Consider the following 19,890-nt stretch of genomic DNA (forward strand, 5'->3'; position numbering starts at 1 on the left):
CACACTAAGGAGATCTCACAGCTTCCACCACAACCTCCTGCTAGCCTCTCTGATGTGCCTGGTCCCTGGAAGCCTTATACTGAAGCATCACCGGTGACTCTCCACAGCTCAGCACCTTAACAGCGACTGACGCTAGGGCTCTAAGTAATCATGGTCTAAAACACTGCCACCTAGTGGTATTCTGAGACACAGCACAGTGGGAGTGACCCTCCCATTTCTGCGGGAGCCAGTCCATTGACATACTGCTCCACTGGATGCTTGTAGCAGCTGACCCTGTCTTTGGCCACAGGAGCTGAAAAGGCAGTCAGTTATTCCCGGCTTCCCTTCCATGCCTCCCTGGTGTCCTCGCTGTGTGCTGGACAGTTTGGGAAGAGTGTTTCATGGAGCAATTTGTTTATGAAGACGGTAAACAGTCGATCTGGTGGAGGTATTTGCAGCAAGACTTTTGCTTCAGCGTTCAGTGTGGAAAGCCAGCTAAAAGCAAATTGGGTTTCAGCCATTCAGCTCGGACGGTCCAGCTGGCAAGTGGTGCTCGTGTGTCCCTTCCAGGGGTTACAGATGTGTGCTGGACACTGTGGGAATGGGATTTTACAACAGTAATTAGTTTATTCCTGAGGTAAGCAGTATAAATAGGAGAAAAATTTGTTTCCTGTTCCAATGCAAATAACCAACTGGCAGCCAGTTGGCCATTGGCCATCGAATATCAAAAGGCCAACAAGCAACTGTGTCAGCTCTCTATCCCCGTCTGGCTTGTTTGCATGCTGCTTGGTAGAGGAATGTTTCTCTTCAGGTTACTAAATTTACTAGCTTACTGTATTTTTTTAGCTTGGTGCTGGTTATTCAAATGGCCCCTGTCCAACTGGCTGCCTACTGTTTATTTAAATGGCTAATGTCCAGCACTCTGTCATTGGTCCTTTGAGCCTTCAGTAATCAATCAACTTTCTTGATCCAGGAGAACACGTGTCTTCTTCTCCAGAGTGAAGCCATCCCAATGGTGGAACCCAGCCTCATTCCCAGGTGGGCCAGTCACTAACCCCTAATCACTGAGGCACTTGGAGAGACTGGCCAGATTCTTTATTTCTCTCTGTCCGTCTCTTATTTTATAGTGGCACAAGCCACAGCTATAAAGATCCCGGTTCCACCATGGGGCAGAGCCTGCATCCTCCAGTGGGACATGCTTTCTAATAATAACTGAACCAAGATCGCTGGGAGACCCTAGTTTCTGCACCTGTGTCCATGTGAAATCCTCCTCCCGCTCCAATGAGCTCCAGATCAGTGTTCTCTTAGGGATCCCCTCACCTGCAGTCCTTTCGGTCTGTGAGGGATCCTTGCTGTCCTGCACACTACAATAAGATCAGAGTCCAATGAATCCCAGCTTGTTTTCTTTGGCTTCTATTTCTCTGGCCATGACTCCAGACCAGGTCAATGGAGTTCACTTCTCTTCTCATTAACTCTGGCAGAGAAGCAGCTGATAGTTATTGTGATCAGACACAGTAAAGCCAGAGACCCTGTTTCTAGCTCAGCATCTTGATTGCAGATTATTAGGGCTCCACAGGAAGAGAACCTAGCAGAAGACCCTTTTTTTCTGTCTCATTCACAGCAGAGGCACATGCCTAGTTCTCTGAGTCTGATGAACCCTGGTTGGCAGGAGACCTCTCTTCCTCTTGGGCTTCCTGAATCTTTCTGAGTCACGGGAACATCCCTTGGGCACTGATCTATCCCCAAACATGTTTTTACTTCAGTGGAGGCATCAGTAAGGATGGGGAGCCCTGGGAGCATGTGCAGGGTTGGCACCAAATACCACGGGTTGTATTTCACTCACTCATAAAAAATTGCACCTTATTTACAGTTTCATTTTTTCTAACCTCAACTTCCAGCCATTGGATCTTGTTCTGCCTTTGCCTGCTTGATTAAAGACTGATATCTAGCTCTTATGCAGGACATTTCATCGTTACAGCTTCCCAAGCTTTGATGTATTTATCCTCCAGTGAAGGAGGGAAGTACTATTTTCTCCATTTTTATCTATGGGAAACTGAAGCACAGAGAGGCTAAGTAACCTTCCCAAGGGCACACAAGAGGTCTGTTGCGGAACAAGGATCCTGGATCTGTCTCCCAAGTACAATGCTACTGCCCTCATCATTGGGCCATCCAAGAGCCATCTGTTATCAGAAATTTTCTTCTGTGTAGGTACTGAGAGACTTAATGTTATGGGCTGGGTGAAACTTTGTTATGGGATTCAGGTTGATAGGTGTGAACTCGCCCTTCAATTAATATAACAGTAAGTGTAAGCCCCACCTAAGACAAAGGAATGAGTGAACCTTCCCAGGGGCGTTCATTGAGTGTTGATTTGGATCGGGGAAGGGAGTGTCTGTTTGGGAAGGCAGAACAAAAAGAAACTGAGAACAGACAAGAAAGACTTGGAGAGTGAAGGAGCAGCTGAAAGCACTGGGGCCGACCCTGGAAGAAACCTGGGGAGAGGTTTTTGGGTTGAAGACAGTACAGGCAGAAAAGGTGCTCGCGATGCTGTGAGCAAAAAAAGCTGTTTCCTATAATTTTGTCCCTTCCACATTCAGAGCCATAGAACTTGGTGCAGTCTTTGCAAATAAACAAAACTGCACCAAAGAAATACCTACCAACACCGATTTCCATTCACAGCTGGAACGCCCACAGGGGCCCAAGCTTTGACCAGCTGCTCGGGTCAAAAGGGGCAACAGTAAAGTCACCTCTTAACCTTCTCCTCAAGAAGCTAAATAGACTAGGCTCCTTGCATCTCATCTCACCGGCAGGCCAATTTCCAAGGCCGTGACTCATTCTAGCAGCTATTCTACCCTTGTTTCTTCTGCTGATGTCCATTGCTCAGATCCAGCAGGGCTAGACAAGGATCTTTCTTGCCACCATTCATTTCCTTTGACAGCTGTGATTGACTAGCTCTCTGAGGGTGTGTCGACTCACACAAATTGTACCCCTTTTACTATACCATTAGAGATAAGCCATGCAACCTCCCCCACCATGTAGATGCAGTTCTACCAGTACAGATGTATTTATACTGGAATAGCTTAAACCCAAAAGTGAAGGGGAGTGACCTATACTGACAAAAGGCATCTCTAGACTGGTATAATTGCGTCTACACTAAGGGTATGGCTACACTTACAAATCTGCAGTGCTGGTAGTTGCAGCACTGGTCGTCCAGCTGTGCAGGGCCAGCACTGGTGTGTGGCCACACTCACAGCTACCAGCGCTGGTGTGTGGCCACATTTGCAGCATTTGCAGCGCTATTGGGAGTGATGCATTATGGGCAGCTATCCCAGCGTTCAAGTGGCAGCAACGTGCTTTTCAAAAGAGGGGGGTGGGGTGGGGCGTAGTGTGACAGGGAGCGGGCGAGAGAGAGAGAGTGGATTTTTGGAGCCAACACTGTGTGTTACCTTCCTGCCTTGAAAAATCAGAACATGTTCCTGATCCCTTATCCTTAACTCTTAATTGCAAACAGCCTGCAGCCAATGGACTCCCTCTCTCCCCTCTGCCCCGTTTCTGTCAAGCAAACACTCACTCCCTGCCTGCCTCATTATCTCATTTGATTGTTCACAGATTGATCACAGCAAACAGGAGCTGTGTTTGTAGATAAGCAGCTCCGGGATCAACGGATCAACGGAGCTACGAAGCTCTGAGTTCACAACAAAACAAAGAGAGGCTTTATAACAAAACAAAGAGAGTAATTTATAAAAGCATTCTGGGATATCTGCTAATACCCTGGAGGCCAATAACAGTGCTGGTGTGTGGCCACACTTGATGACCAGCGCTGCAGCACCAGCGCTGCAATCTTTATTCCCCATGCTGAGCCAGGTGTACGGCCAGCGCTGCAGCCAGGGAGTTGCAGCGCTGGATGTGCCCTGCAGGTGTGGACACTTACTAATTGCAGCGCTGGAAAGCCTCCACCAGCGCTGCAACTCGCAAGCGTAGCCATACCCTAAGAGTTGTATCATATCACCATTTCTGTAAACAAATCACATACTGCCCCCCGCCACCCGGCCACCAAAATAGTTATACCAATTCAAAACCGGTGTGTGGAGCAGGCCTCAGCCATCCCACTCCTCTGTGGGTGTAATGGGGAGGGGCTGATGGACTCAGACTAGTAGGCAGGAAGTTCCTGAAATATGGCACTTGAGAACTGAGGTCCTCTCTCAGGAAACTAGAGCCCTGGCGCTACACAGAATCACAGCAATGTAGGGCAGGAAGGGGCCTTGAGAAGTCATCACATCCCGCCCCGTGCTGAAGTAGGAAGAAGTCTGTCCCTGAGAGGTGTTTGAACAGCCTGTTCTTAAAACCTCCAATGACAGGGATTCCACAGCCTCCTTTGACAGCCTACTACCCTAAGAGTTAGCAAGTTTTTCCTAATATCTAACCTACATCTCCCCTGAGGCAGATTAAGCTTATTATTGAGTGTCCTATCTTCAGTGGACATGGAGAACAATTGATCCCTGGCCTCTTTATCATAGAATTGTAGGACTGGACGGGACCTCAAGAGGTCATCTAGTCCAGTCCTCTGCATTCAAGGCAGGACTAAGTATTATCTAGACCATCCCTGACAGATGTTCATGTAACCTGCTCTTAAAACCTCCAATGACAAGGAGATTCCACAACCTCCCTAGGCAATTTATTCTAGTTCTTAACTAGCCTGACAGTTAGGTATCAAAGGAGTAGCCGTGTTAGTCTGGATCTGTAAAAAGCGATAAATAGTCCTGTGACACCTTATAGACTAACAGAAGTATTGGAGCATAAGCTTTTGTGGGTGAATACCCACTTCGTCAGATGCATGCATTAGGAAAAATTAGTTTTTCCTAATGTCCAACCTAAACTTTCCTTGCTGCAGTTGAAGCCCATTGCTTCTTGGCCTATCCTCAGAGGTTAACTAGAACAATTTTTCTCCCTCCTCCTTGTAACAACCCTTTATGTACTTGAAAACTGTTATCATGTCCCACCTCACTCTTGTCTTCTCCAGAAACCCAGTTTTTGTAATTTTCCCTCATAGGTCATGTTTTTTAGACCTTTAATAGTTTTTCTGGCTCTTCCCTGGACTTCCTCCAGTTTGTCCACATCTTTTCTGAAATACGGTGCCCAGAATTGGACATAATACTTCAGTTGAGGCTTAATCAGCGCCGAGTAGAGCAGAATAATTACTTTTCATGTCTTGCATACAACACTCCTGCTAATACATCCCAGAATGGTGTTCGCTTTTCTTGCAACAGCGTTACACTGTTGACTCATATTTAGCTTGTGATCCACTATAACAACCCTTAACACATTGGAAGACTGTTACCAGCTCCCCCCTCAATCTTCTTTTCTCAAGACTAAACAGACCCATTTTTTTTAACCTTTCCTCACAGATCAGATTTTCTAAACCTTTGGTCATTATTGTTGCTCTCCTCCAGAGTCTTTCCATTTTGTCCACATCTTTCCTAAAGTGCGGTGCCCAGGTCCGGACACAGTACTCCAGCTGAGGCCTCACTGGTGCCAAATACAGAGGGACAATGACTCCCCATGTCTTACATATGACACTCCTGTTAACACACCCAGAATAATATCAGCCTTTTTTGCAACTGCATTGCATTGTTGGCTCATATTCTCTTTGGGATCCAGTATAACCCTCAGATCGTTTTCAGCAGTATTACCACCTAGCTAATTATTCCCCATTTTGTAGTTGTGTATTTGATTTTTCCTTCCTAAGTGAAGTACTGTGCACTTGTCTTTATTGAATTTCATCTTGTTGATTTCAAACCAATTCTTCAATTTGTCAAGGTCATTTTGAATTCTAATCCTGTCCCCCCAAAGTGCTTGCAACCCCTCTCATCTTGGTGTCATCTGCAGATATTAAAAGCATGCTCTCCACTCCCCTATCCAAACTATTAATGAAAATATTGCATAGTACTGGACCCAGCACTGATCCCTGCAGGACCCCCTAGCTACACCTCCCAGGGCCTCCCGGGAGGGGGTGGTGAAGTGGGGCAATTTGCCCCAGGCCCCAGGCCCCACAGGGGCCCCCATGAGAATATAGTATTCTATGGTATTGCAACTTTTTTTATGGAAGGGGCCCCCAAAATTGCTTTGCCCCATGCCCCCTGAATCCTCTGGGTGGCCCTGCACCTCCCACAGTTTGACAGCAAACCATCGATAACTACACGTTTGAATACAGCCTTTCAACCAGTTGTGCACCCATCTTATAGTACATTCAGCTACACCACATTTTCCTAGTTTGATATAAGAACGTCATGCGTCAAAAATGTTACTAAAATCAAGATATGTCATGTCTATTGCTTGCCTTGCACATTGTGATTTTGAATCAAGTGCAGTAACCAGCATTATCCTGCTTGTGTGTGTGTGTTAGTTTTGAAATTGCCACAGACTATTAACCAATTAACAGTAAATAGGCTCCTTTGTCAATTTAAATAAGGGAAGCCACCTCCTTGGCTATCACCTCTGTTATTTGAGTACTCATCTCAGCCAGGAACAAAATCTTTTCTGCCGTTTGCTTACAATTGTCCATCCCCGATGACTCCTAGAGTGATATTTCAATGATCATTTCTTTTATCAGCTCTGCTTCCCTCAATACAAGGGAAGTTTGGCATCTAACTCTGCTCTATCTTAGGCCTTCCTGGTAATGGTTTATGCTAAACTGGACTTCACTGGATTTCATTTGGAAAGGCTGCACATTTGGAAGTAATAATAGACATATTCCTCACTATATAAATACCATTAATCAAAATCTTGGTCAGGTGATGTTGATCTGTTTACTACCCTGTGAAGGGGTGTGCTCTGTGCAGCTCCTTGTTCAGTTTATAGTCCAGATTAAAATCATGTCTTTGTACCTTCAGAGCCACGCAGAGATTCTAAGCATTCCTAAACACAAAGGTGTTTTAAAGTGGTTTGTGATCAGTTTCAATGTGTATCTTTTCTTTCCCCTCTATTATAGGCGGAGCTGGTAGGGCCGCCTATAGTTAGGTTGTCCTACACTTCCCAGGAGGAGACCCTGTTTTCAGTTCCTTATAACTTTGCCAAACTTTAACAATTTAGGCTGAAATTCTCCATGCCAGGTGTTTGCCTCAAGATGAGTTTTTAGAGAAAATTTCATCAAAAACAGTTCAGCTGTTTCTCAGAATGAGGTCAGGGAAAATACATTGTTTGGCCCATGTTAAAAAATTTGTAGAGCTGTTTTGCTGAAAAGCCCTAGCACTTCCATGCTCTCGAGCAGGGACTTAAACTTTGACAGAGGTTTGCCTGGTGTCAGGGAAGTCCTGTTCCTATGAAAATTGTCCCCAATTTGGACAATTTATGGAGTCGTTGAATAGTCTCAGATTGCACGTACTCAGTAGAAATTTCTTAGAATTCAGTAGCTAAATTCCCCAAAGATTCCACCTGCATTGAACATGCTTCATCCCAGTCCTGCACAGCTGAGCAGGGCTTTCCCTGGAATTGCTTCCCTCAGCTGGCACTGAGAAGAGGTACTGAGTGCAGGGAGATGATCTGTCCTGTGTTCTCCATGCCCCTTGCTGGCACCCAGACCCAGGCCAGGCAGCAAGGAGAAGGAGGGAGGAGTGACGGGGGGAGAAGGCCAGACCTGGAGGGGTGGCCATGTGACAGGGCCTAGTGGCTAGGGGAAGGGGGAGAATGGGACAAAGACAGGCTGGAGGGGCCAGGGGCAGGAAGTGTCAGGTTTGGAAGGCTTGGGGACTGTGGTCTGTAACTGTGAATACGCCCTCCAGAGCCTGCAAGTGAACCCAGGATTTCTGAGTCTCACCAGCCCCATACTACTGCTATCAGTTACTCCATTAGCTAAGACGGCACAGGTCTACACTCTGGATCTGCCGAGTGGGGTGTAGATGGTTCCACATGATGGAATTTTTGTTTTTTCAGTTTACTTTTTTAAACAATTAAGAAAGTGCACACAAAAAACTACATTAAAGGAACATTAAGGTTGCAACATCAAGCATTCAAACGTTAGAAAATTCCAAAATTAAAGTTAGAGAGACTAGGTGGGTGAGGTACTATCTCTTATTGGACCAACTTCTGATGGTGAAAGAGACAAGTTTTTGAGTCACACAGAGCCTCTTCTTCAGCTCTGGGAAAGGCTCTCCCAGCCTCACAGCTAAATACAAGGTGGAACAGACTGCTTAGCATAAGTAGTTAGCACATATTGTAAGCGACCATTCAAGGTAGAGTGGCTTATTAACACCTCTGCAGTCATAAAACACAAAGAGGTGGTTAGTGGGTCACAGATTTTCGTAATAAACCAGGTACTGACCCTCCGAGCCAGATACGATAATCTTCAGAAGTTTGAGTGCCAGGTGCACCTGCTGGGGTTTGGGACTTCAGCCCTGCAGGCAGGGCCGGATTAAGGTTATGAGAGGCCTGAGGACAAGTCTTCACTAGCAGCATTAAACTGCTGCCGCAGCAGCACTTTAACATGTCCGTGTAGTCGTGGCACCAGCGCTATAACCCCCCTCCCCCCGAGGGGAGTAGCTACCAGTGCTGGGAAACTTGCAGTGCTCAGGGGGGTGTTTTTTCACACCCCGAGTAAGAAAGTTGCAGTGCTGTAAAGTGCCAGTGTAGACAAGGCCAGAGGCTAATGGGAGGGAAGGGCCTAAGTATGAATGACATATTGGAAAAAAATGATGAAGTCATCAACCATTTCTCTACACACGTATTTACATATTATTTATTTATGTCAAATTAACAAGTTTATTCTACTCTCATGACACTCAATTCTTCAACCAGCCACTTCTGAGTAAGAGGTAGCACGGGGGATGCTACGCTGGCCTTCTCCTGGGCCTCCTTCCTCCTGGGTAGTGGAGTGCTCATCTGTATGAGGGTGAACACTGCAACCTTCCCCATCCTGCTCACCTCTTTCCACCTGGTGCTTCTACTCTCAGCTCTCCACATGCACGGCGCAAACTCAAGCCCTGCTGGTGGTTTCCCCAAGCTACACCCCACACCCTATCTCACTCTGACTGCACTCTTGGAGCCAGCCAGCTTTTATTATGTAAAAGAAAACCACTCAGGTGTAAAATCCACTGAAGTAGAGGAAGTAGTAGTGGGAAAATTACATTGGGTGGCATTGTATTTTAGGCTGTCTTGCTCTGAAAGCTGCCTCCCAGTGTTGCACTGGCTGAGGACAATGAATTACAGATCTGTCACAACTTACGAGCATTTAACATGTGCAATTTCAGCTTTACACTGTGAGTCCAGGGGACGTGGCCTCAAGCAGAAGGGGCGTGGCCTCAAGATTTAAAGGCCCTGGGGCACCAGCTGTGGCTGGGAGTCCCAGGGCCTTTAAATCACCCAGGGGGCTCCCAGCTGCAGAGGTGGCTGGTAGCCCCTGGGGCGAACTAAAGGGCCCGAGGCTCCAACCACCGGCTGCCAAAGCTGTGGGTGGGATTTAAAGGGCTCCTCTGGGCTCCCCACTGCAGCGGGAAGCCCGGTGGAGCCCTTTAAATGCCGCCCGCAGCTCCAGCGGCCGGGGCTGGCATTTAAAGGGCTCCACCAGGCTCCCCGCCGCGGTGGGAAGCCTGGTGGAGCCCTTTAAATCCCAGCCCGCAGCTCCGGCGGCCGGCCCGGCCCCGACCCGGCTGCCGGAGCTGCGGGATGGGATTTAAAGGGCTTGGAGATGTAATTTTGAGTATACGCGGTTTTCACTTTATGCGCTAACTGCAGAATGGAACTCCTGCGGAAGATAAGACTTGCCTGTACTGGTTTCACACTGAACCCAAATATTATTTGTGGGATGATACCCAGTTTGTGTAGTTAAACTCCAGCAATTCACCACGTCAGGCCATTCTGTCACCAAGCTGAGCCACAATTAGAATCATAGAATAGAATTGTGGGACTGGCAGGGACCTCGAGAGGTCCTCTGGTCCGGTCCCCTGCACTCATGGCAGGACTAAGGGTTTGGCTACACTTGCAGCTGTACAGCACCGGGAGTTAAACCTGTCTTCGTACAGCTGAGTAGGGAAAGCGCTGCAGTCTGGCTACACTGACAGCTGCCAGCGCACTGTCATGGCCACATTAGCAGCATTTGCAGCAGTGTTGGGAGTGGTGCATTATGGGCAGCTATCCCACAGAGCACCACTTCCCATTCTGGCGCCGTGGATTGTGGGAAGAGGGCGGAAGGTGCGGGGCATTCTGGGTCCTGTCCCAACGCCCCGTGATGCATCGCTTCACATCCCAGCAATCCCTGTGTTTCCGTCCACATTTGGCGCCATCTTTTAACGGTTTCTGTGCAGCGCGATCTGTGTTCCGTTTCGGTCTGTGGGAATGGAGCCCGAACTGCTGAGGAGTATGCTGACGAGTCTCGCCAGCACATCACGTTTGGCAGTTGAGCTATTCCTTAAGATCCAAAGTGACAGTGAGGAGTCCGACGATGATAGCGAGTCGCGTAACGCGTACAACACGAAATTGCTTGTGGCATTCACAGACATGCTCAACACCGTGGCACGCCGCTTTTGGGCTCGGGAAACAAGCACTGAGTGGTGGGACCACATCGTCATGCCAGTCTGGAATGATGAGCAGTGGCTGCAGAACTTTCAGATGAGAAAAGCCACTTTCATGGGACTGTGTGAGGAGCTCGCCCTCACCCTGCAGCACAAGGACACGAGATTGAGAGCTGCCCTGCTGGTGGAGAAGTGGGTGGCTATTGCAATCTGGAAGCTGGCAATTCCAGACAGCTACCGATCGGTCGTGAACCAGTTTGGAGTGGGAAAGTCGACCGTTGGAATCGTGTTGATGCAAGTTATCAGGGCCATTAATCGCATCCTGCTAAGAATCATAGAATCATAGAATCTCAGGGTTGGAAGGGACCTCAGGAGGTCATCTAGTCCAACCCCCTGCTCAAAGCAGGACCAAACCCAACTAAATCATCCCAGCCAGGGCTTTGTTAAGCCTGACCTTAAAAACCTCTAAGGAAGGAGATTCCACTACCTCCCTAGGTAACCCATTCCAGTTCTTCACCACCCTACTAGTGAAAAAGTTTTTCCTAATATCCAACCTAAACCTCCCCCTCTGCAACTTGAGACCATTACTCCTTGTTCTGTCATCTTCTACCACTGAGAACAGTCTAGATCCATCCTCTTTGGAACCCCCTTTCAGGTAGTTGAAAGCAGCTATCAAATCCCCCCTCATTCTTCTCTTCTGCAGGCTAAACAATCCCAGTTCCCTCAGCCTCTCCTCATAAGTCATGTGTTCCAGCCCCCTAATCATTTTTGTTGCCCTCCGCTGGACTCTCTCCAATTTATCCACATCCTTCTTGTAGTGTGGGGCCCAAAACTGGACACAGTACTCCAGATGAGGCCTCACCAGTGCTGAATAGAGGGGAATGATCACTTCCCTCGATCTGCTGGAAATGCCCCAACTTATACAACCCAAAATGCCATTAGCCTTCTTGGCAACAAGGGCACACTGTTGACTCATATTCAGCTTTTCATCCACCATAACCCCTAGGTCCTTTTCTGCAGAACTGCTGCCCAGCCATTCGGTCCCTAGTCTATAGCAGTGCAGGGGATTCTTCCGTCCTAAGTGCAGGACTCTGCACTTGTCCTTGTTGAACCTCATCATATTTCTTTTGGCCCAATCCTCTAATTTATCTAGGTCCCTCTGTATCCTATCCCTACCTTCCAGCGTATCAACCACTCCTCCCAGTTTAGTGTCATCTGCAAACTTGCTGAGGGTGCAGTCTACACCATCCTCCAGATCGTTAATGAAGATATTGAATAAAACCGGCTCCAGCACCGACCCTTGGGGCACCCCACTTGATACCGGCTGCCAACTAGACATGGAACCATTGATCACTACCCGTTGAGCCTGACCATCTAGCCAGTTTTCTATCCACCTTACCATCCATTCATCCAGCCCATACGTCTTTAACTTGCTGGCAAGAATACTGTGGGAGACTGTATCAAAAGCTTTGCTAAAGTCCAGAAATAGCACATCCACTGCTTTCCCCTCATCCACAGAGCCGGTTATCTCATCATAGAAGGCAATTAGGTTAGTCAGGCATGATTTGCCCTTGGTGAATCCATGCTGACTGTTCCTGATCACTTTCCCCTCCTTTAAGTGGTTCAGAATTGATTCCTTGAGGACCTGTTCCATGATTTTTCCAGGGACTGAGGTGAGACTGACTGGCCTGTAGTTCCCTGGATCTTCCTTCTTCCCTTTTTTAAAGATGGGCACTACATTAGCCTTTTTCCAGTCATCCGGGACCTTCCCCGATCGCCATGATTTTTCAAAGATAATGGCCAATGGCTCTGCAATCTCATCGGCCAACTCCTTTAGCACCCTCGGATGCAGTGCATCTGGCCCCATGGACTTGTGCTCGTCCAGCTTTTCTAAATAGTCCCAAACTACTTCTTTCCCCACAGAGAGCTGGTCACCTCCTCCCCATACCGTGCTGCAGAGTGCAGCTGTCTGGGAGCTGAGCTTGTCTGTGAAGACAGAGGCAAAAAAAGCATTGAGTACACTAGCTTTCTCCACATCCTCCACATCCTAGGTTCCCTCCCTCATTCAGCAAGGGGCCCACACTTTCCTTGACTTTCTTCTTGTTGCTAACATATCTGAAGAAACCCTTCTTGTTACTGAAGAACCGTGACTCTGGGGAACGTGCAGGACATTGTGGATGGCTTTGCACAAATGGGTTTCCCTAACTGTGGAGGGGCGATAGATGGGACGCATATTCCTATTCTGGCATCACCCCACCTAGCCTCCGAGTACATTAATCGGAAGGGGTATTTCTCTATGGTTCTCGTGGAGGTGGAGTACAAGCAGCGCTGCAACCGCGGAGATACAGCACTGTATGTGCCTTGCCAGTGTGGACGGGGAGTGAGTTACAGTGCTATAAAGCCACCAACAGCGCTGTAACTCTCAAGTGTAGCCAAGGCCTAAATATTATCTATTCTGGAATGTGTGATCAGCAGCTCTGACATGAGGTGTTTTAAGCATGAATTCTGTGTGTACCAGCCCCCTACGGTTTGCATTTGTTTGTTTTAAGCTTTCTGTAAGAAAAAGGTAACAGCTAGAAAGGACACAGATCTTTAGATGGTTGCCCAGTCATAATATTTAGCACTTCTGTACTATGTTAGTTCTTCAAAATCACCGTACAAACATTAAACAAACTTAATCTAAAGCCTTTCGGCTTTTGAATGACTAGGAGTTGACAAAACAGAGCTATTCCCTGTTGTGTCTCTGCCCCGCTGAACAAAAAGACTTCACTGAAAATCAGCATCTTAAAAGAACCATTAAGGATCTCTCAAAAGAACAGTCCAGCCAAGGCTGCTGTAGTGACACCCTTGTTACATCAGGGCTGGTGTTTGTTTAAGGCTGGTGCTCCTGTTTCATTTGCAGGCGTAAATCAAGCAGACCTTGCTTATTTTTCCCCTTAAAGAACTCAGAGTTTAGGGGAGGAAAGTTATGAGATTCTGCTTATACCAGGTGTGAAAAAGCAGAAGGGACCGAAATCTATTCTTGTGCAAAAATCTGTTCTCCCTGAAGTCAATAAGGCTACACAGGTGTAATTGTCAGCAGGAATTGGTCTGTGTTCTCATTCCATTCTCGAATCACATTCCAGGCTCACCCACCATTTTCCACTTGGGAAAGACGTTAGCTTGAGTTGGGGCAGAAAAATGAGGACTAGCTTCAGGTTTATTTAGCTTTAAGTTTTTGGAATGAAACTCAAAAGAAATCAAATGCGAGGTATTTTTATGAGGGATTGAACGGCTGGAGAACCAGCAAATGGACAGAACCTGCCTTTAGCCTACTCAGCCAGTCTTTCTATCACAGCCTGCTAAGACGTGAATTTAAAATCCTTGAGGGAGAGGGGAGGGAGAAACCTACAACACTGTGGGCTGAGCTTCCTCCAGTACTTTTGCAACCCCTTAAAAATACAAAGCTGCGTTGTCCTGTGGAACTAGGCTGAGCATAAGGGAAGAACTTGGTGGCCTGTGCATCCCAGTACAGAAGAATACATCAAAGAAAAACATTGGAACAATACAGTGTTGAACACGGTGCATCATACATCTGAAGCCCTCGATGGGGGGTTCTGTAAAAGTTAAAGGCCTGGTATCCAGAATGGGATAGTGTAGTTAGCCAGTGTGGCTCCCGCCGCCCTGGAGAAGGTCGAGCCCCGGCAAACCCTTGTACAGATGGTTTGTTTTGTTTTTCCTACACACGTGTGGGAATTCGTTCCTTATACCTAGGAGGGGCAGTAGTTCTGGCTGGAGCTGGAGAGAGTGTGGGCAGGTTCTGTGCAAGCTTCCCACCCTACCGCTCTGGTACTGCCCCTTCCCCTCACCACCCTCCAGCCCTGCCCCTCCACAGGCACTCACCAGTTGCCCACAAATGGGACCCAGCACACATAGAAGAGGACGGTGACGGGCACTAGGACCCAGCCTCTGCCCAGGAGAGGGGCAGAGGGAGCCTCTCCCCTCCCTGACAGCCAAGCAGAGCTCTGGAGAAATGGGGGGGGGGCAATGTCTGCTCAAACCACCCCCACGGCTGGCACGGGTTCCCGCGGTAACCGGATTTTTAGTGCCCGGTCACCAGTGTTAACCGGATCCCTGGCAGTGTGTTCCTGCAGCACGGTGCCGGCTGAGCTCCTGCCAAGCCGCAGGGGGCTGCTTTGCCTTCCCTGCTGGCAGGAGCGCTCCAGCAGGGCTGTGAGCAAGCTTGCCCCCCCGACCCCCTCTGGTCCCGGCCGCGCCCCCTGCCTGGCCAGTAGGGCCTAAAAAATAAGAAGGCCTAAAGCTAGAGCCTTATTAGCCCAATGGTTACTCGGCCCTGGCTGCAGGACGTGCCTGCTGGGGGCTTCAGCCCTGCTCCTGCTCAAGCCCCAGCAGGTGCCTGCCATGGGGCTAAAGCCCCAAGGACCCCCCCCCGGGCAGAAGCCCCTTGCCCCACTGCCCTGCCACAGGGCAGAAGCCCTGAGCTCCCCCCACTTCTGTCTGGTAGGTGGAGCATGGTGGGGAGTGTAGGGGGCTCGCCAGCTGCAGTTTGGCCAGCCCTGTAATAAGCTACAATCCAGTGTCTCTGTGTGGCTCAAAGGCTCGTCTTTCTCACCAACAGACGTTCAATACGATTCCCTCCTGCACCTTGTCTGGCTAATGCCCTGGGACTGACATGGCTACAACTACACTGCATACAAAAATGAAGGCAAGGCAGGAACCTGAGCTCTCTCTGGCATTTACTAACTTGTGAGTGTTTGACTTATAATCGTCCCAGTCTTTACCATCTTTTTAACGTGCTATATATTAATAAACAAAACGACTGCACTCTGGTTAGTGTACACACAAGACATCTAACAGAAAACCACTAACGCGAGGAAACGAAAGAGTGAGAAATCAGTTAATGCCCTCGGCTGCTCTACCCAGAGACGTACCCTTCACCAGTAGAACAACCGACACAGCCAACACATCACAACCTTCATTCTTTCCCAGCAGAGATGCCAACCTCCCCAACCTCTCTCCCTCGTCCTTCCCACAGCCACAACTTTCCTCCTGCCATGCTGCCTGCCAGATACTCAGCAATGGCTGGGCAGCTGGTGGGCAGAGACCACTGCATGTTATGCTGCCCAACATGGTCTTATTTCTTCCATGTGTCCCCACCTTGGTTTCACGGTATCTGCCTTGTCTTCTATTTAGATTGTAAACTCTTTGGGGCAAAGCCCTTCTTTATGCTCTGAGCTGGAACAATGCGGGTTTGGTCATGCTTGGGAGTCCCAGGTGCTATTGCAATACAAATAATAAATAATACAAACAGACTAGCCTCCCCCATGCTCCCCCCGCCCCCCAGGCCTTTATGCACAGTCCCAGTTCTCCTTTTCTTTTTATTGTCAATGAATAAAGAGTAGGGCTCTGTGTCTGTCACAGGTTGCAGAAGTCACAAATTCCACCACTTTCTACAAGCTCTGTGACTTCCGCAGCGGCCAGTGTGGCTGACCCCAGGGCCACCCAAGCAGCTGGCTCTGGGGAGAGCCACACCAGCAGCTGCTGGGATGCAGCCCCGGGGGCGGCTGAAGCAGCCGCTGCTCGGCAGCACTTGGCAGGTGGTGCCGCTGGCCCTGCCCCCCTCCCCTCCCTCCAGAGCAGCGGTCCCTGGGGACCCCCCTAGAGCAGCAGCCTCTGGGACCCCCTAGAGCTGCAGCCCCCCAGAGCCCCCCAGAGCAGCAGCTTCCTCCTGCTCCCCAGCATAGGCCCCCCCAGCAGCAGCTCCCCCAGGGCCCCCTAGAGCAGCAGCCTCCGGGACCCCCTAGAGCTGCAGCCCCCCCAGAACCCCCCAGAGCAGCAGCTTCCTCCTGCCCCCAGCATAGGCCCCCCCAGCAGCAGCTCCCCCGGGGCCCCCTAGAGCAGCAGCCTCCGGGACCCCCTAGAGCTGCAGCCCCAGAACCCCCAGAGCAGCAGCTTCCGCCTGCCCCCAGCAGAGGCCCCCAGCAGCAGCTCCCCAGGGCCCCCTAGAGCAGCAGCCTCCGGGACCCCCTAGAGCTGCAGCCCCCCCAGAGCCCCCCAGAGCAGCAGCTTCCTCCTGCCCCCCAGCAGAGGCCCCCCCAGCAGCAGCTCCCCCAGGGCCCCCCAGATAAGATTTAGTCAGGGGTATCTATAGTCATGGACAGGTCACAGGCCGTGAATTTTTGTTTATTACCCATGACTGGTCCATGATTTTAATTAAGAATACCCATGACTAAATCGTAGCCTAATAAAGAGCAGTCTCCTATGGATGTGATACTTTGGTCTCATTTCAGTTACTGGGTGGTGTCGGTGGCCTGTGATACACAGGAGATCAGACTAGATGATCCTGGTGGTTCCTGGCCTTAAACTAGGGTGACTAGGTGTCCGGTTTTGGACTGGAACACCCGGTCCAAAAGGGATCCTGGTGGCTCCAGTCAGCACTGCTGACCGGGCCGTTTAATGTCCAGTTCGCGTGGTGCTGCAGCAGGGCTGGCAGGCTCCCTGCTAGCCACAACACTGCGGCCCACGCGGCTCCCGGGTCGGGAAGCAGCTGGCATGTCCGGCTCCTAGCTTTAGGGGCTGCCGGAAGGGTCTGCATGCTGCCCCACCCCGCCGCCTCAGGCTCATCTCCCATTGGCTGGGCCAGGGCAGGGGAGGAACTAGCGCCTCTCGAGTGCTCAGCAGGCGGCTGTTGAGGGGTTGCGTGGCACAGGCCTCTCCCACTGTTGCCCGGCCTCTTCTCCTGCATGGCTGGGCTCAAGCTGTGGCACGTGCCCTGTGGCGAACCGTGGTCTGTTGCCCCATCGCTGGCACCCAGCAGTTGGAAGTGTGTGTATCCCCGTTTCCCAGTGCTGGGAATGGGGCTGCACCCCCATCCCTCTCACTGCATCCCTCCCCATCCCACCTCCCCCACACCCCCATCCAGTGATGAGGGGCCAAAATCTTAACAACCGGTTCCCTATAAAAAGTTCTGATTTAAGGGGGGGGCAGGGGAGGGGCCGGGGTGGGGTGGGGGAGACATACTTGTGGGGCTGGGGGCCTGGCCCAATTGCCCCACTTGCCCCATCCCCTCCCCTCTGGTCAGCCCTGGAGCTTGCAGCACCCCCCCCCCCCCCCACCACACACACACACCTTGCAGGCCCACTCAAAAAGTGGCAGCAGGACGACTCCCAAGCTCAGCTCAGCTGCCCAGCTGGTGCCGGTGGCTGGCCACGCTGCAGCTAGGGGGAAGCAGAGGAGGGGCCCGGGAAGCCTCAGCCTCCCCAGCTGGGAATCCTGGGAGCAACAGGATGGTCTGGCTCATGGACCGGAGTTCTTTGCCCACCTCCTGGCCCTTTAACAACCGGTTCTCCACAGAGGTCTAATTTTAGCAACCGGTTCTTGGGAACCGGTGGGAACCAGCTCCAGCTCACCACTGCATCCCCCCGTCATTGCATCCCTCCCCTCCTCATACCACCTCCGTCCCCCATCTCCCTCACTGCATTCCTCCCTTGTCCCATCCCATCCTGCCCCCTACACCTACCCATCCCAGCCCTGTACCCCTTACAGCACTCTCCCACCCATCCTTTCCACCTCCCAGAGCTGCCACCCTCACATCTCTGCACCCCATGCCCAAAGGGATTTTCCTCCAAACTTAAAACAATATAAAAACCAAACCTGGAAAAACTTCAGCCTCAGAAATTTGGTTAAAAAAGTTCTGAGCAGCTGGGAAAGGTGGGTTAGAACCGAGCCTGGACGCCAATCTAAAGTATAGCAGGTGCCCGTAATCATGAAAGTAACAGAGCTAGCTGCTAAACTGGGTTGTGGGGCCCAGGTTCTGGACTCCAGCCTATGGGCTGTGAAGTTTTCTGGTGCAGAAAAGGAATCTGGAACCCAATCCTGCAATTCTTAGTCATAGGAGAAGTCCTCAGCACTGCCAGCTCATGTGATTTTGTTGCAAGTCTTGCAGTATATATATATATATACTGTCAAGCGATTTAAACAAATTATCACAATTGTGCAATTAAAAAAATTAATAGTAATTAATTAACATAACATAAGAATGGCCATACTGGGTCAGACCAATGGTCCATCTAGCCCAGTATCCTCTCTACTGACAGTGGCCAATGCCAGGTGCCCCAGAGGGAGTGAACCTAACAGGTAATGATCAAGTGATCTCTCTCTTGCCATTCATGTCCACCCTCTGACAAACAGAGGCTAGGGACACCATTCCTTACCCATCCTGGCTAATAGCCATTAATGGACTTAACCTCCATGAATTTATCCAGTTCTCGTTTAAACCCTGTTATAGTCCTAGCCTTCACAACCTCCTCAGGCAAGGAGTTCCACAAGTTGACTGTGCGCTGTGTGAAGAAGAACTTCCTTTTATTTGTTTTAAACCTGCTGCCCATTAATTTCATTTGGTGGCCCCTAGTTCTTGTATTATGGGAATAAGTAAATAACTTTTCCTTATTCACTTTCTCCACATCACTCATGATTTTATATACCTCTATCATATCCCCCCTTAGTCTCCTCTTTTCCAAGCTGAAGAGTCCTAGCCTCTTTAATCTCTCCTCATATGGGACCCGTTCCAAACCCCTAATCATTTTAATTGCCCTTCTCTGAACCTTTTCTAATGCCAGTATATCTTTTTTGAGATGAGGAGACCACATCTGTATGCAGTGTTCAAGATGTGGGTGTACCATGGATTTATATAAGGGCAATAATATATTCTCTGTCTTATTCTCTATCCCCTTTTTAATGATTCCTAACATCCTGTTTGCTTTTTTGACCACCTCTGCAAACTGCATGGACATCTTCAGAGAACTATCCACGAAGACTCCAAGATCTCGTTCCTGATTTGTTGTAGCTAAATTAGCCCCCATCATATTGTATGTATAGTTGGGGTTATTTTTTCCACTGTGCATTATTTTACATTTATCCACTTTAAATTTCATTTGCCATTTTGTTGCCCAATCACTTAGTTTTGTGAGATCTTTTTGAAGTTCTTCCCAGTCTGCTTTGGCCCTAACTATCTTGAGCAGTTTAGTATCATCTGCAAACTTTGCCACCTCACTTTTTACCCCTTTCTCCAGATCATTTATGAATAAGTTGAATAGGATTGGTCCTAGGACTGACCTTTGGGGAACACCACTGGTTACCCCTCTCCATTCTGAGAATTTACCATTTATTCCTACCCTTTGTTCCTTGTCTTTTAACCAGTTCTCAACCAATGAAAGGACCTTCCCTTTTATTCCATGACAGCTTAATTTACATAAGAGCCTTTGGTAAGGGACCCTGTCAAAGGTTTTCTGGAAATCTAAGTACACTATGTCCACTGGATCCCCCTTGTCCAGATGTTTGTTGATCTCTTCAAAGAACTCTAATAGATTAGTAAGACACGATTTCCCTTTGCAGAAACCATGTTCACTTTTGC

This window comes from Mauremys reevesii, linkage group 21 (genome assembly GCF_016161935.1).
Source record: "Mauremys reevesii isolate NIE-2019 linkage group 21, ASM1616193v1, whole genome shotgun sequence".
Taxonomy (NCBI): Eukaryota; Metazoa; Chordata; order Testudines; family Geoemydidae; genus Mauremys; species Mauremys reevesii.